We start from the raw sequence: 18,381 nt of genomic DNA, 5'->3' as shown, positions 1-18,381 counted from the left end.
CCCGACCTAACCAAAGCACACAAAAAGATATACAGACATTCACCTCAACACCCTAAAGGAGCACAGACAAACACAAGCACAACAAAATACCCTGGAACACATACAAACAACATCCGCCAAAAGACACCACAACAGTCACAACTTTCCCAGACACCCCCACGACTCCCAGCATCACACACATACCATCAGGTACATACAGGCACCACACCAATAGGCCCTGCCACACCCACCACACCCACCATACCCGCAGACACCATCCCAACAGACCACCACAAGCACCACACCTGCAGACATCACAACTCCATACACAAAGGCATCCACCATATCCATTATACCTGCAGTCACCACCCCAACAGACACACATCCACCCACCACTACATCCCGCAGCCCCTTCAACCCCCCAAACCCAAGACACATAAACACCCTTATTCACCCACACAACAGACACCCACCAAATGCTAGCATACCTCCCAGAAGCACACACCCACGACATCCACACCTACACAGCCTACAAACACTCCCTCAACCTCCAAATCCTGACCCTCTTCTGATGACCGTCCCCATTTTCCCAAGGAAGTCTTTTTGTTTGAGCTTGCCCTTTCCCCTTTTTTCTCCGCCCCATCCCAAGTCCAAGAGGCCCCACCCATCTCCCGGCCTGTCCCTTCCACCTACAAGGCCTCCCCTGCTCCCCTTCTCTCCTGCAAACACCCATAATACTCCCCCCATGCAAAGAAAAAGCCCACTCCTCCCAAGAAGAAGACCACCCCTCCTAAACGCAAACCCAAAATCCCCCTCCTAAATCCGACCCCTTCCTCCCGGATAATCCTTCAGGTGCTTGCCTTCCCCCTTGATGCTACCTCCTGTGGATGTTCCATGGAAGCTGGGAGTCAAGTTTACGCACAACTGTGCTATTTCATTATGCATCATATGGACTTGCCAATGGCCTTGGACTTTTTTTAATACACATACATAGACATAATCCCAAAGAGTAGTTTTTTTTGGGTACACATTTGTCCTGCAATTTCTTTTCTATGTTAATGTTGTTCCTGAGTGACTTGTGTTGTGTGCCTATAGTTAGGTGTGTTTGATCCTGCTTGTTGCTCATTTTGCTATTGTTTGCATCATCTGACTTTGTGACTTTGTGGGCAGTGTTGGTGCCCACAAGAGGAAGGAATATGTTGAGTGTATGTATCTGTGGGTGTGAATGCAATGGTGGCGGTGTGGCATTGTGTGGTGTTTGTTATGGTGAGTATTTAATCTTCTGTTGTCCAGTGCAAGCATGTAAAGTGTTGGATTGGCCCCTTGATATGGCTTATGTATTCATCTGGTATACGTCAGCTTGGGTTTTGTTAGTGCATACATGGAGTGTGTTTAATTGTGCTAGCTTGGTTTGTGTCCATTTATCTGTGTGTCTCTTGTAACTGGTTCCTGTAGGGGTATGTCCCATGAAGTTGGAGATGTTTGTGCTTTGTTGACTTGCACTTCCACATTGTGCAGATGGACATGTCAATTGTCTCTAGTATTATTTGTCCCAGAGATACCTGAAGTACCAGTTCCTGTGCATATGTTGTTTTATGGGCATATGCAGAGTGATATTTGTCCCAGTACAGTCTCCTTCCCTGAATGTTCCTTGTGCTGCCATCCCAATAGTACAATTCTTGTGTGCCTAGTGCCCTTTGTCTCTGTGTGTTGTTCAAGCTATTGTCCTTCCATTGTGCTGTGATGTGTGTGTCCATTGCAGGGTTGCTTAATCGTGGTGGTGTTTTTGTTTAATGCCACATTGATAAATATGTGTGTTGTATGTGATGACAGTCCCTGGCCTGTGTGGAATGTGGGTGTGTGAGTTGTAGCTATATGTGTGATGTTTGTGTGTTGTTGGTGATGTGTGTGAGAATGTTGTGGAGCCTTCACTGTCCCTGTGTCTGAGATGTGTGGCCATGTGTTTTTGTGTAGTATTGCTGTGCAGTGTGAATGACCTGTCCAAAGTGGGCCTATTGTGCCTATGCATGTATCCTTCATGGTATCTGGATCAGATGCGGGACACAATGCGAAGTGTACTTGCTGCCCATAGCGTGCCTCCATATGATGTCGATGATGGCGCTATAATCTGTTGTTAAGGTTAATCACACAGGTAGGTGTATGTACTGACGGTCGGTGGTGTCCACAACGGTATTGATTTGGGCCTCCTTTGATGATCACCAGTAGCAGTAGGATGTGCATGTTGGGTTTCATGGTTGTAGCAGGCATGTAAAGCCACCTGGAGGTGAGTGTCTCCCTTTATACTGTCTGTTTCTGCCTTTTGAGACGTGGTAGTTGGACCAGTCACACTCGCAGTGTGCAGCCTCGCAATGTGTCTGGCGGAAACACTGTCTCTGCCAGCCTGTTTGTGCTTCATCATGACCGTGGCGGTCTGGCTGCCTGCTGTGCTGGTGGAACCGCGACAGAACTACAGTGGTCTTTGTTCTGTGGGCCCTCATGACTCGTAAAAAGGCAGTCAGACCACCAACCTGCCATGGAGGTCAATGAACCGCCAAATTCGTAATGATGCCCAATGTCTTTTTTTCGGTGTTTAGTGTCGCTTTTTTAAATATAATTGTATATAATATCAATTTCATATTATTTTTTTGATAAACAATTTAATTCATTTCACTGTGCATAATCAACCACCAGTGCACTGTAGACACCCTCATGCCCCAATGCAATAATACAAACCCAATCATCAATATAGAGAGACCGCAGACCATAGTAGTCCATCCATTTCCCCCAAATCCTCTCATGTTTATGGGAACAGCTTCAGGCTTTGTAAATTGGCTCTTCTGAAGACGCACACCAGTCCATTCCAGTCCTCTATTCAGTCACTGTGGGTGCAACAGCCATCTTCAACCTTTCCCTTTTGGCAATTACCAGTGTCATGCCAATACATTTCCACCCCCCATGTGTCCTAGAGTATACAAAATCCCATGTAGGGCCTCTTTAGGGGTCAGTATAAAGGTATAACATAAGGCCTGGGACAAGGAAGACATTATCTTTTTCCTGTAGGTAGCAATTGGTGGGCATGACCATATCACATGGAAGAAATCTGTGTCCCCCTCAAGGCAACAGAAACAGGTTGGTGTGGTCATCTTCAACTCCAGCCAGAGTCTCCTCAGGGTGATGTATAAACAGCAAGGTACTTTAGTTTGACTAGTCTTCTGGCCAGGTTTAGAGTTTGGCTGACGGGTTACTCTGTCATAAAAGTGACAGATATCCTGTCCGCTGAATTACAATCTCCATAGGCAATAAAGGAATCATAATACAGCATCCCCTTTGTCCCACTTTTGGCAGCCCTCGAGTTCAGCCATAAACTGAAGCCAGCAACTTGTCCACACCGAAGTCTGATGGGTGAGCGTGTCGTGCCACCCCATAAAGTGGTATGCCCTATGCCAGATCAAAAAACAACTCTATTCACTTCTGGGATACCTGAAATATGGGGCACCATACAGGATTCCCAAAACATTGTCCAGGAGACCGAGTTTGGCAAGGTACATGGGATTGTCCTAACCACTGGTCAGCCAAACAATAACCACCATAAGCAGCAGGTTCAATAGCAAGGGTAAACAAAAGTATGCACAAGGGTACCCCTTCCAGGTTCCCCTGCTAATGGGAAGGAGTCAGAGAGTAATCCATTGACTAACACCTGGGCTCTGGGCTGTGACTAGAGTAGGTCATTATAGTCCTGTATACAGGGGCCCAGCCTCATCTTGGCCAACACTGACCTCATAAAGCTCCAGTCAATGGTATCAAAGGCATTTTTAAAAACAGCTCTGGCCAGTACTATCTAGAGATAGCGTATAGAGTGCCAGGTACCCTGGTTAGGCATGAAGTCGCATTGGTCCGGATGTACCAGGCTAGAAATGATCCACTGAAGCCTTGTGGCTATTATCTTCATGAAGTCCTTAATCTCCATATTAATGAGGAATATGGGTCCATTGGACTTACAGCGCTGCCCGGGACAGTCCCCCTTAGAGGGCGCCACAACAGCGCCCTGTCTTTGCTGCCTTTAGATATAGATTGAAAAGGTCAGTATGTCCCAAATTTGATGGTAATATCCAAGCTGTTATCCATCTGGCACAGGGTTTTCCAGGATCGTAAACCAGATATAGCTTCTTGCATTTCCTCTAGTGAGATGGGTTTGTTCAGGTCCATATCCTCTGTGGCAGATAGGCCTGGGAGCGGTACGTGTACTGAGAGGGGTTGGATTTGCTGGCTTAGTGGACAAGGTCGTGCCCCAGACATTGTTCGGTGTACTCATGAACGTCTCTGCTATTTGCACTGAGGTTCATCAGAGAGCTACTGTTAGGTTGAGGGCTCTGGGGATTATTCTGTTGGCTGTGTCCCTAGTGGCCAGCTAGTATAGGAGCTTAAGGGACCTGTCCCTACTTTCATACACTAATTGTGTAGAGGCCTTGTAACACTGCCTGGCGTCCTCGGAGGCCATTTGTCAGAGAGTTGACCAACTGGCCCTGTGTGGCCTCAGAAGTGTTGGAAGTGTAACGACAATCTAAAATAGCAACCTGGGACTCCAGATCTGCTAATGTTTGCCTCGGTCCCTATCAGTGTAGCACACGTGTCCCTTGACTACTCCCCAAATTGTGGCTTTTTCTGCAGCTCAAAGTATGTAGCCAAGCTGAAGCCCCTGGTATTAACCTCAAGTACACCTGCAGCTTTGGCTGTAAAATGTATGTCCTAGAGGTGCCAGGCATTTAGGCTCCATGTGGGATGCCCTCACACACCAGATCTCGAATATGAAGTTCCATGACTGAGTGGTCGAAGATGCCTCTGGAAAGGTCATCCGAAAGCATCCTGTGTGCCGCTGATGTGTGAATATAGGTTCATTCATTTGAATGCTACATCCATCACACCGCATAGGACCAAGGAGTCCATCCATCCTCTGATTTGATGCATCCACTGAATAGGGGGTTGTGAAGGAAATCCCGTAGTGTCCATGTCAGGGTTAGGGTGTCATTAAAGTCCCCTTTTAGAATGGTTATACCCGCAGGAAAGACTAGCAGTGTTTCCATGAGAACTGTAAACCTTTGAGTGAGCAGATGCGGTGGCACATAAATATTCAGGAGATTATACAGATATCCATCCTGTAGGCACATCACCCCTACAAACCAGCCAAGGGTATCTATGACTGTATTATTAATAGCAAGGGGTAAGCGCTTATGTAGTAATATGGCTAACCCGCTGGTGCCCCTGGAAAACATCCTTCCCCCAAGCATCTGTTGCCCTTAAACCTCAACAAATTAAGATAAACCAAACTTGTGACTCAAATTAGAATATAAATATTTTTGAGTGTTTTAACTAGTGGCCTTACTTCAGGTAACACATCAATAGTAAGAGCTGCTGGTGTTGCATGGCTAGTGAGGAGTATATGTCCGACATTGTTATTGCTCAGAACCTTATGATTCAGAGCCTCCACCTAAAGGGCCTTCAGTGAGGTTGGGCCCCCTCTCAGCATTTTAATAGGTTTCCGGGCAACTGCAGAGTGGTAGCACCAGTCGACACTAGGTCCTCCGCCACAGAGGGGGCAGGGGAGCCATAAAATCACCCATGTGCCCTATGCAATGTGGTGCTCTGCTATTGTCTGCCTTTCAAAGCCTGGGGTCGTGTGGAATCTCTCAACCTCAAAGAGGCCTCTCGGTCTGCCCTAGGACTTCACTTAGGCAAGCGCTCTGTTGCTCACTTCCACACTACCTCAGGAGTTTAAAAAAGTGGGAACGGCCATCATGGATCACCTTGAGCATATCTAAGAAGATATACCTGTATTGTAGATTGAAGGTTCAAAGTTTTTGTTTGACCTTGCCGAAGAATCATAATCTAGGAATATCATTATCTGGGATTAACTGTAGTGCCCCTGCCCTGTGGGCCTTGCAAAGGATGGTATCTCTATTCCGGTAGTTAAGAAATCTGGCAATAAGTGGCTGCAAAAGCACGCCCAATGGGAGGCACGGGGCCAGCGATCTGTGTGCCCAGTTTTGCATTATTTTCAAATGTTTGATTATTTTGGGGGTTTAAAGTTATTAAGTTGTTAAATTCAGTTGTCATTGTTTGAGTAGTTGTTATTTATAGTTTTAGTAATATTTTTAGAGTTTTGTTTTGGAGTTTATTTCATTTTGTTTTTTCCAAATTATTGATCGGATGTTGGAATTAGAGGGGAGAAAGATGGGAAGATATTCAAGTCTACATTTAAATTTCTTCTACAAACTTTCCAATTTTGAACATTTAATTGGTTAATTAAATTAATTATTATGAAAATGATATCATTTCTGCATTATTTAATGTATTAAATATATTGAATTGAAAATTATTTTGTATTAAGTAGTTAATTGTATTTTAATTTGTGCATGTTTTAATTCAGTAATTATGTCTTTTTTTAAATTGTTGTTTAACATCTTTATTTTAATTGGACAGTCATGTTAATAATTATATAAATTGTTTGAATGGTTACGTTATTTTTAATAAATATTTACTTTTTTAAAACAAATATTTTCATTTAATTTTTTAGCATAAATTCACATTTTAGTGCTTTTAATAAGTAAACAATGTTTACATTGGTATTTGAGTATATTTTTTGTAATGAAGTTGATTTTGATTTTTCTTCGTTTATAGAAACACATTTGTATTGTAGCTTATTCTGAAATTTTTGTTTGTTTTTCTATTATTTTTTAATGTGATTTTTAAATATATTTAATAGTAATTGCTATATATTTTTCAATATTTACTCAATTGTTGCTTAGGTTGCAGTGGGAACAGTAAAATTGACCTTCTCCAAAGTCCAATGTGTTCTTTACTGGTGCTTAATTGGAGTGTGAATAGCAAATCTACCCTCTTCGTTCAAATTTGTCCCTATTGTTGCTTATGTTAGAGTGTGAATATTAACTTATGCCCCTCCAAAACTTTTATGCTTTGCCTTCTGTTGTTCAGGTTGGAGTGGTAAAAGTAAATCTGACCCTTTTAATGCACAATGCTTTCCCAATTGTTGCTTAGATTGGAGTAGGAAAAGTAAATATGACACCCTCCAAAGTCAACACTTCCATTACCATTGCTGAAGTTGGAGTGGGAATAGTAAATGTTACTCCTCACATGTCCACCACTTCCTGCTGTTGCTTAGGTTGGAGTCAGAATAGTTTATATAAATTCCTCCAGAGCGCAACACTTTCACTACTATTGCACAGGCTGGAGCGGGAATAGTAAATTTGACCCCTCCAAAGTCCAGTGTTTTCCCCATTGCCCTAATGTTGTTTAGAGTTGGAATAGTAAATCTGACAAAGACAAACATTTTGTTTACTGTTGTGTGCATTGGATCAGGATATAGTAAATATCAGCCCCTCAAGGTCTATTTTCACTGCTGTTGCCTGGGCGGAAGTAGGAATAATACATTTCACCTCTCCACAGTCCAACTTTTTTTTAATTGTTGGGTAGTTTTGAGTAGGAATAAAAAATCTGACCCCTTCAAACATGGATACTTTCCCTTTTTGTAGCTTAGATTGAAGTGTCGATAGTAAAGTGGTTCATTCTGAATGCAATACACTCCCACTGTTTTTTATAGGTTGAAAAGGGAGTGGTACATTTGATTTCAAAGTGAATTTGGAATACTAATTTTTATTTATTTCTGTTTTGGTTTATTTTCATTTGAGTTTCATTATTTGTTTGGTATTTACCTATAGTTTATGTTTATTACCATTTACCATTATTCCCTTTCTGTTGGATGTATGTCTAAGATAGATCTACTTTAATACCTCTTGTGTTTTTTTTATATATTAGTATTTTTGAACTGTGTTTAAGTTTAATATTTTAACTGTTGTTTTGAGCTTTGTAATATATTGTGTGATTGCATTTTACAGTATATTCTTATTGTAATTAAATATATTTTTAATTAAATAAATGTTTTTCTAATGTGAATTTTAACAAGGTTTTTTAATATGTAATATTAACTGCTGAGTAATTGTACTGTATTATCTATTTTGGAGTGTTTGGTTATACATGTATAGTAGCTATATTCTGTGTTTTAAATGTTTTTCCTTATTACTTATATTTTCAACTTTTTAAAAACATTTTTTATTTAGTCATATATTATGTTTTACATATTTATTTACTGAAATCTATTTTAATATATATATATATTCACTGAAAAACCCAAAAGTTACAAGGACGTTATAGTCAGTACAGGGACAGTAAAGTTAGGTTCTGAATTTACCTGCACAAAACCATAGAAAATGAGCTGTTATGGTTAGAGTTATTTCAAGTAACTATATCTTATGCCCTAAACTAACTATAACTCGCCCCCTAACCAAACAACCCCATGTTGCGCACAGCCTTTGGCCATGCACAGCAGTAATTGGCCGCACGTCTACATGCCTCCCTTCCCTGGCTGATTTCGGCCCCAGGGATCACATCCCCTGGGGTCCTGTCATCTAATTATTTGTTTTAGTGGTGGGTGGCCATGTGGTGTCCCTCTCCAGGCCAATCTCACTGCGGGGACCCCATCCCCTTGGGTGCAGTCTAAATATTTTTTGGGGGGGGGAGGGGAGGCCATGTGGTCTCCCTCCCCAGGCCAATCTCTGCCCTGCGGACCGGCCTAAATATTTAATTTTTGGGGGGTGAGGGGAGCCACGTCACCCCCCTCCCCAGGCTGATCACAGGACCAGGGACCCATCCCTTGGGACCTGGCTTAGTTTTGGAGAGAGGGGCCTCAGCCCCAGGGACCCCATCCCTCAGCCTTGTGACCAAGGTGCTCACAGGGCACCCAGTACAATGATGGGAACTGCGGGGGAAGCCTACAGGCCCTCTCAGTCCCAGCCTGCTCCTCACCTCCTGTGGGAGCTGACATTGCTGTCCCAGAGAGGAAGCTGCTAAAGCAGTGTTTCCTCTGTTTCCCTGCCTGCATCCCCGAGGCCAGGAAAACAATGGAAACCTCCACTTGCACAACATGACAGATGCTTAACAGCTCCCACTTCATCTGAGCAGACTGTTTGCTCTGAATTGGTGGGAGCTTTCACAGGAAACAGATATGTCTTGTATTTGGGCACCCCGGGACATTGGAGAACTCCCTGTGGGGTAGCAGTCTCCAGAGCCACTATTGGCTCCAAAAGGGAGGCCGGGCAGCCCCCCATCTAACAAGGATTGCAACATTGAGGTGGTGATCCCAGGCGTCCAAAATGGACCTACTTTTTTCTTTTATTGTATACCCAGGTACGTGGCATTCCCTGGGGCTGCAGAGGGGCTGCTTGGCCCTCACACACTGTAATAGAATTTAGCCCCGGGAAGGTTGCAGTTCACAGAGCAGCAGGTGGGCCAACACTGTATTTCAATAGAGCCCTACGGAGAAGGCGATACCTGGGGCTGAGGGGGGGTCCAAGTGGCCCCCACACACTGTTTTTGTATTTAGCCCAGAGGAGGTGGTTGCCCCCGGGGCTGTTGGTGCCCCGGGAAGGCTGGGCATCACCCCCACATTGATAATTTCAATGTCCCATGGACCTGGCCCACCCGAGGTCCTCACTGAAACAAGCTAGTTTAAAAAAAAAAAATTTCAGTGGATCCGCCATGACGTCAGCTGAAAATAAAAATAAAAACTTTTTTAAGCACCAGTGGAGTCTCTCAGGGACCCCAGCACCAGAGTAGAGTGTCCCTACCTTGGCCCTTTTAAAAAAAAAAATCTTTTTGGGGGACTCAGCTGAAGCCAAGTCCCAACATGGCTGCCAAAACTTCTTTGTTGATGTGTTGGCAACCAATCAGATTTCAGCACGAGACTGGGAGAGTTCCAGAAGCCTTTGCACTCCTATATTTACAAATGTGGATGTTCTTTATTTCTCTAAAACTAATGAACAGATTTACACCAAATAACAAAAAAGGTGTTTTATAAATGAAGAGCTACCTTTCTGCCAAACTTAGTTTAATTCCATCCAGTGGTTCGGATATAACTACCTAGCAGTGACCGTCATTAGGTAATATATATATATATGTATATATATATATATATACATATATATATATATATATATATATATATATATATATATATATTCCACTAATTCTTTTTGATCTACAAAAAGATAACCACACTCGGAAGATGTTTGTTTTCTTCCTTTTTTATACCGAGCTCAAAAGCAATCCATAGTTGTCAAACTCCCTGAGGCGTTTCGGTCGTACCAGACCTTATTCACAGGTACTTCATGTCCGGAATATTTTTCGATTTAAATATACGAGAGAAACCGCAAAAACAAAATATAAAACTATCATAATTCCCTCTTATAACATTCCAAAACATGTTCAACTTTCATCAATATGAGATTCTCTGTTTAGAACCACTCGTTTAAGCAAAATTTCAATACTTCTTAATGCATTTCCAATGAATTCAGGTTAATGTAGTTACCAACTTTTTATGTTAATTAAAACAAATATACATAACCATAATTAAAATATATTGCTGCATTATTTTCCCTCAAATATCTAAATAATTATTAAGTCGCTCCCCAAACAATTTAAGAAGTATATAAAGTAAGACTAAGGACCAGATGTAGCAAGGGTTTTGCGACTCGCAAACGGCGAAAAACGCCGTTTGGAAGGCACAAAAGACGCTCCGCTATGCAGAAATGCATTTCGCGAGTCGGATCCGACTCGCAAAATGCAATTCCGACTCGTAAATAGGAAGGGGTGTTCCCTTCCTATTTGCGAGTCGCAATGCTATGCAATTTCATCTGCGACCGTGAAAGCGGTCGCAAATGAAATCGCAGTTACCATCCACTTGAAGTGGATGGTAACCCAGTCGCAAACTGGAAGGGGTACCCATGGGACCCCTCCCCCTTTGTGAATGGAAACAAAAATATTTTTTCAGAGCAGGCAGTGGTCCAATGGACCACTGCCTGCCCTGAAAAAAAACGAAACTAAAGGTTTCGGTATTTTTTTCCAAGTGCAGCTCGTTTTCCTTTAAGGAAAACGGGCTGCAGATGGAAAAAAAAAACTGCTTTATTAAAAAGCAGTCACGGACATGGTGGTCTGCTGTCTCCAGCAGTCCACCATCCCCGTGAGTGCCCATACTCGCAATGGGGTCGCAAACTGCGACTCACCTCATTAATATTAATGAGGTGGGTCTTTGCAACCCCATTGCGAGTTGCAGAAGGTGTCTGAGACACCTTTCTGCACAGCAAATTGTTACTTGCAATTTGCGAGTCGCACGGACTCACAAATTGCAAGTCGCAATTTTAAACCTACCTACATCTGGCCCTTAATTCTTCATATTCTCCAAGATTTATGTCTGCATTGTATCTGGGTGCGATATATTGTGGTACTTTCTCATATTCAAACTCAAATACTGTCATGTGGATACCAACTAAAAAAACAAACTAACCGTAAGGGTATGCAAACCTCACACATATTAATCACTAATGTTGTGGCCAAGTACTACATTGATAAATACTGATTTCCTTTATAAGTGTACAAATAACTCTTCATCCTGATTAAGCTGAAGAGGGGTTAATGAACAAATTTCTAATATATGTCTGGATTCTAACTGACGCAGCTTCTTCTTTCTGTCTCCCCCACTTTCCTGTTTTGGTACTTGATCAATTACATAATAATTCAGAAGTTCCCATTTGCTACTATGTTTCTGTTCCATATGTCTAGCAATAGCATTACTCCTATCCAAATTTATTGTTGCTCGGATATGTTCTAAAATCCGCTTTTTAGTCTCACATATGGTGCTCCCTATGTATTTTAGGCCACAGGGGCATTCAATAACATTCCCTGTAAATCGGCTTTTACAAGTCAAATGTTGTCGAATCAATCTCACATCTCCATTAATCGTCAGGTATTCTTTCATATCCCGTAAAGAGATTAATAAATGGTGGGAAGTTCTCACCTTGAAGAAATATGTGGAAGTGAACAAAATCCCAAGAGGCTTGTGGATAGGCATTATGCCTAGCCATCAAGATGCCAGCAGTGCGCTTTTAGAAGAATGGGCGCACATATTTTGGACTCTTCAAGGGGATTAATCTTAATATTAATAAAACACGCAGAAATAGCGCTGAATAACATCCAGAGCCAATTAAGGAGTATAGAACAAGAAATAGAAAGCATGAAGTTAACAGAAGAAGAAAGTAAAATCAAAAGTGACATTTACTTTAAAATTCAACAAAAAGATTAAACTGTGAAAACACGCAAGCAGACCAAGTTCCAAAGGGACAAAACAGATTATGAGGATTACATTGCTGGCTGTAAGGTTGCTTCCCAAGGAGATAGACCAAGTTTCAGATCTCAAACCATCCATTCTAGACGATCCTCCTCATGACCAGCCCTTGAGAGATTGCAATAGCAATGCATCCTTAGGAAGATGGATCATACTTAAGTATTTCAGGATCCCATACAACAGCACTATTGAAACTTGACTCATTGTGTGAAGAAAATGAAATTGTGCACCAAGCCTTGTCAGCCATAGTGCCCTCTGAGTAACCAATCATCCCTGTTGGAGCCCATTGTTTTGATGGAGATCCAAATAAGTTGAAGGAATTTCTGGACTCCTGAAGATGTTACTTTGCCTTTTGACCCACTCAAATTGCTCAAGATAGGATCAGAGTGCCTTACTAGAACTGCCCTGGCTTGTGTTTTGTAACAGTTGCAGACCCAAGATTGGATGATTATTCTGCTTTTGTCCGAACATTTTGTTGAATGTTGAGGGACCAATTTTGAGAGTTCCACTGAAAAAGCTACATGTGAAATTCAATGAGGAGCACAGGATTGTTGTCCATTGTGACACGCTTCAAGCATCTGGCAGCTGAAAACACTTAGATGTTTCTCTGGGGATTAAAAGGAGTCAAGGATGAACTCATGCATGTGCCTTGCTCTAATACTCTTACTGAAGCAATCAAAGCAGCACTATGTATAAAACACTGATTCAATGAGAGAAGAAGGGAGATAAAAGATCACATTCAATCCTCCACTTCCATTGCAAGAATGCCACCCCATTCAGGAAGACTGAGAACCCATCACCAACATCAGCCACAAAGGAGCCAAAGCAGATAGGAACAACCAGGGCCTGTATCTTCAAAGAAGAAACATGTAAACACAGAGAAAAAGTGTTCTAAAGAGGATATCTTCTTCGCCAGTGTCCTGTGAGACGCGGAAACCTTTTGGGAAATGAGTAAGCCCTGTCCATGAGAGGAAGGTTGAATTGGGTATTGCATCACCTCCTCAAATAATGTCTTCTGGAACCCCGGGAAATTCTGAACACGGTCATTTAGTCCGCCTACCAATTACCAATTACCAAAGCAAACATGTCTATGGACCTCATGATGGTGGAGGTCGTACCGCCAAGAGGCTGGCAGAGAAGACCACCAAATTATGACCATGGCGGGATTCACAGCATAATACAGCCAAAGCACTGCTGGCACCACCACTCCGGTCAGACTGCCACGGGCAATGGTAGCCACCTGCAGGTTGGCGGAGACTATGCTTCCGCTGGACAGATTACAAGGTTACACACCACCAAGGATTCTACACGGTCGCACCACCATGGAAACCCAGACGGAAACCAACTGCATACAAGGAGACACTCACCTTCAGGAAGCCACCCTCATTCGAAGCCAGCATGGAACCTGAATTACATGTCTTCCCACTGCTCCTGCTCACCCACCGACTCTGGAATTTGCCGCAACGACAACAATAGCAACCCTAAATTCATACACTAGTACAGCTGTATATTGTAATTTTTGTATACTCACACAACATACATTCGGGAACACACATGCATATGCACAACCACACTACGGCCAACACACACACACACACAAACACACATCACAGTCACACACAGGTACATAGGAACCACTGCAAAGGCCCACACTCACACAGTGCCCCACAACACTACAACAACACAATCACAACACAACAGTACCAACTCCAATCTATGGAAGGGACCGACAGGCAGCAAACACCAAGAGACAAAACATATACACAAATAAACAACCATAGTACTTACTGAACGACTTTTACAGAACATCCTATCTAACATATTATGCACAAAACACACACACAGTCAAAGCACACAAAGCCACACAACACCCCAACAAACACATCTTGACGCAAACAACACTCAATCCCAAGACTACAAAGAAATTTGAACACACAAATGTCCGACACACTCACACACCCTACCACTTTCAGACAAAAGCAGTGCACACAACCTCACATACAGGCTAAACAACATAGGTAGCCCAAGCAGCACACGCACACATACAAACACATATCTAATGTCAATCATGAACACCTCCATAGTAGGGATAGAAATGCATGACAAAGATTGAAGCAGGAATACAACAACAGGTTGGCTCAAATTATTACTAAACAAAATTAATAGGAAAACAAACAATATAGGCCAGTCCTTAAAGAAGAGTGCCAATGCAGACAGTGCACATATATGTGCCATGAACTTGACTCATGACTGCCATGTAACCTCCACAGGTTTGGGCATCAAGGGACAGGCAGGCACCTCAGGGGTTATTGGGGGAGGGGATGGCAAAGGTGGGTTTGAGTTTAGGTGTTGGAGGGGGGCTTTAGGTATCTGGTTTTGGAGGGGGGTCTTGACTTCCTCTTAGGCTTAGGGGAGGGTTGGGGTTTCTTAGGAGGGGTAGACTTCAGGGGAGGGGCATGGGTACTTGTAGGGCTGGACAGGTGAATTCTTGGAGGTGGAAGGGCCAGACTTGTGGAGGGACATTGAATGTTTCGAGATTTCACTGGGTGGGAGAGGAGTGGGAAAAGGGCAAACTTAGGAAGGAAATATTTCTTACACACACAGGTGTTGTGCAGGCTTTCATTATTCTAATGAGAATACTGGATGTGAGCTGCAAAATCACCTGCAGTGTGGGGGGACTGAGTCTAACCAACTACAGGAGACACCTGTCGGCCTAATCCAGGTTTTGCTCCTGGTAACTAGCAGTGCCTCATCTCCACCCAAGAGCGGGGATGTTTGGCCAGCCAAGTGCATGACACATTGACTCCTCTGTCAAATCGTGGTCACTCAGATCACATTTGTTTCTCTCAGTTACAGTAGTCCCACATATACAAGGACAGTCAGAAGCAGAATATGTTTCAATAAGGTTTTAATGAAGCAACTGCATCTTAGATAATAAAGCATGTACTGCAATAACCAGGACGATGAAGCATGACAGGATTAAAATTGTGACGAGGAGAGTAAAGCATAAAAATAACGCTACCATATTGTCGCTAGAATCAGTAAAGTAATTCCTACCTAGGCTATGTTAGAGCACAGCAAGTTGAGCTCTAGTTCCGCCCTTCAGGTTCCCCTGGGAAGATATCATCCCTCATACCTGAGCAAGAGGCCTGAAGTCTGTATAAGCAGAAGTAGCGAAGCGTTCATCAATCAGCATACAGTCGTGGTCAACATGTTGGAATCTCCCTCTAATGTGCATGGGACAGAGAAGTATTTTTAAAATAAAACAGATGATGTTCTGAGAAAAAGTCCCTACGTAAGGATGTGTATGTTTCTATGAATACCAGAGACAAAGCTTTACCACAAGAACAGCTACAAAGAGAGAAATAAAAGAAGACCGCAAATGTGGCTATTGTTAAAATAATAAATGAAGCTGAATAAAATATATCTAGGTTAAAGTGCACAGCTGCAGGCCTAGTTTGATAAAATAATGTGCACAGAGCTACAACTAACATGGCTACACAACCCTCCCCTTGCCGGTTCAAAGGTGCTTCCAAGCCTAATAATATATAAAAACTACTGAAATTCAACCTAAGATGTATATATATGAATGTCAACAATGACAAGTTAAAAGACACTTGAGAATATATTAAAGGAAAATTTAAAAATGTTAACTTTTGGCGTAAAACAGGCTGAATTTGAAGAGTCAGAGTCATTTTGGAAGTTGCCAATCGAATTTGGGATAATTGAAGACAGGAAATCCTCCACTTCAGCAGGTGGTAAAGAAGGAAACTCATAGCCAAGAAGAACGGAGGAGCATTTGTGTTCCAAAGCCTGAATGTCAGCCAAGGCAGCAGCATTCCGTGGTGTGCCCAAAACTGAGTTTAGAGCTGCAAACTCCATGAAGGATAAGTCACAAGCAGCTTCCCGTAGCAAACGCACCCTCAACACACATGTCTGGCATTGAGCCCTCAGCGAGAACATCAACAGATCAGCGTCAAATGAAAGCAAGCGCTGTGTAGAAAGGCAAACTTTCAGAGCATGTTCGAACGAGCACTAGAGGCACCGAAACACGGGCTGCACACAATGTAAAACTGGTCTGAATGACAGAGACCAGTCACATTCCAATTGCTCCAGGACTGTTGCTCCAAAGTACTGCATTATTCATTCACGACACAGCTGCGCTGGTGGGAGCACATTCAGTCCTCCGTGTTGCAGCAGGACAGCCATTGCGCAGAAAAAGTAGCAATAGCAAGATACCACCTATTATAGCCAATGTTATCGGAAATCCCCCGAAGATACTGGAGAATATTGAGTGTATGGCTGATGGTATTAAACCGAATATAGAGGAGAAGGTGTAAACGAAGCCAGAACCAACAGCCTTAAAGAAGTTTGCATTTCCAGTAGTACTGGACGCATTAAATATTCATCCCACGAGCTTACCAATGTGTCTTGGAAAGTTAGTACTTAAAAGGGACTGTATTCTGCTGATGACCTTGCCACCTGAAGTGGGTAGGTCTCACGTGCAGATGTAAGCGCCACATGTTTTTGGAACAATAAAGCCTTGAGTCTGCTCAACTTGTCAAAATTCACATTTGAAGAAGCGATATGGGGCCAAATCTCAGCTACTTCCTGCTGTCCTATGGGAGGAAAAAGTATGTTCCCGCAGTATGTAACAATCTTAGAGACCGAAACAACATAAACTATTCCAACTTGTATGCCACAACAGTTTTCACTATTGAAGAGAACATAGCTGCCATTTGAAAGCACCTGGACCACAGGTCTAATCAAGGGGACTGGAACTTCCTTCAGATAACAAGCCAAGTTTGCTGCCAAAGCATTACACGCCCCGTGCAAGGACAGCTGTTTACAAACCTTCAAATGGCTAACAGAAGTCTCGCATTCACTACCACTAAGAAAGACCTCCTTCATGCTACTGAGACATTTGTACGAGAAGGGCAGCTCCCTTGCCTCATGGATGTAACTATCTCCCAGCCTTTCATATCTGCCTACTGGAATGTGTTTTAATCAGGACGTGAATTGAAGTGTTGAAAAAGGCAGATTAATTACCCTGTGTATTAACCATTCAGCAGATGGTATTTAGGCCACAGTAAAAGGCAACTTTTCCAACTTTTCGATATTTCACATGACATAAGTTGCTTCTTTCTTAGCCATTAGTAGTTGTTGTCGCATTAAACTAAATGTGGAAAACATGCCCCTTCGCTAACGTGTTTCCAGGGAACGCGACCTGCCTTCAATGTTTGAAGTGTCCAACCCAACTGCATAATGGACCTTAGTTGACTCTGTCCATGGTGTAAATAAGACATATCACTTTGTATTATGTCAGTGTTGTTTAAGGTGTATATCCGGTCGGACAGGGTATTAATCCCTTTATCTACAACAGCCAATGCCTTCTGTAAGTTTTCCTGATCTATTTGCCTTAACTGGGCACCGGCTTCCTGTGGGGAAAGCTTCATTATTTACTGCGTATAAGAAGTGCGTTTTTTTTCTGGGGCCTAGCAGAAAATCCTGTAAGTCAGTGTTATTAGACAGGAGACTGAGGTGTTCTCTAACAGCATCTAGTGAGGAACTCTTCAAACATTGCTAGCATAGTTTCCCTACACTGTATGTTATTACTGTACCCGCATGTTTGGATGACACATAGCTAGGGTCCGGCCTACTTGTTCTAAAACCTCCCGTGGAGTTTATAAAACATATATGACACCCATTGGTATCTATTGGCCACAATAACCACCCTCCAGGACGTGATAGTGGAGCATTAAACATGCCATTCTGGACCCATTCATCAAGCTTATCTTTGGTCGCATTGATGTACTTTTGCCATTTATAAAATTTTGCAGGGGCAGGAATACTGGGAACATTAAGGGCCTCATTCTAACTTTGGAGGACGGTGTTAAACCGTCCCAAAAGTGGCGGATATACCACCTACCGTATTACGAGTTCCATAGGATATAATGGACTCGTAATACGGTAGGTGGTATATCCGCCACTTTTGGGACGGTTTAACACCGTCCTCCAAAGTTAGAATCAGGCCCTAAATTCCTTAATTTTTGCTAAGCCTAAGCAACTTGTTTGTTGTACAGTTTCATTTAAAAATATCATTTGAACAGGTGTCAGGCATGCTCTGAATAAAGCATCCTTCCCCCTTATTT

This window comes from Pleurodeles waltl, chromosome 7, assembly GCF_031143425.1.
Source record: "Pleurodeles waltl isolate 20211129_DDA chromosome 7, aPleWal1.hap1.20221129, whole genome shotgun sequence".
Lineage (NCBI taxonomy): Eukaryota > Metazoa > Chordata > Amphibia > Caudata > Salamandridae > Pleurodeles > Pleurodeles waltl.
Note: the sequence above shows the minus strand (reverse complement) of the source record.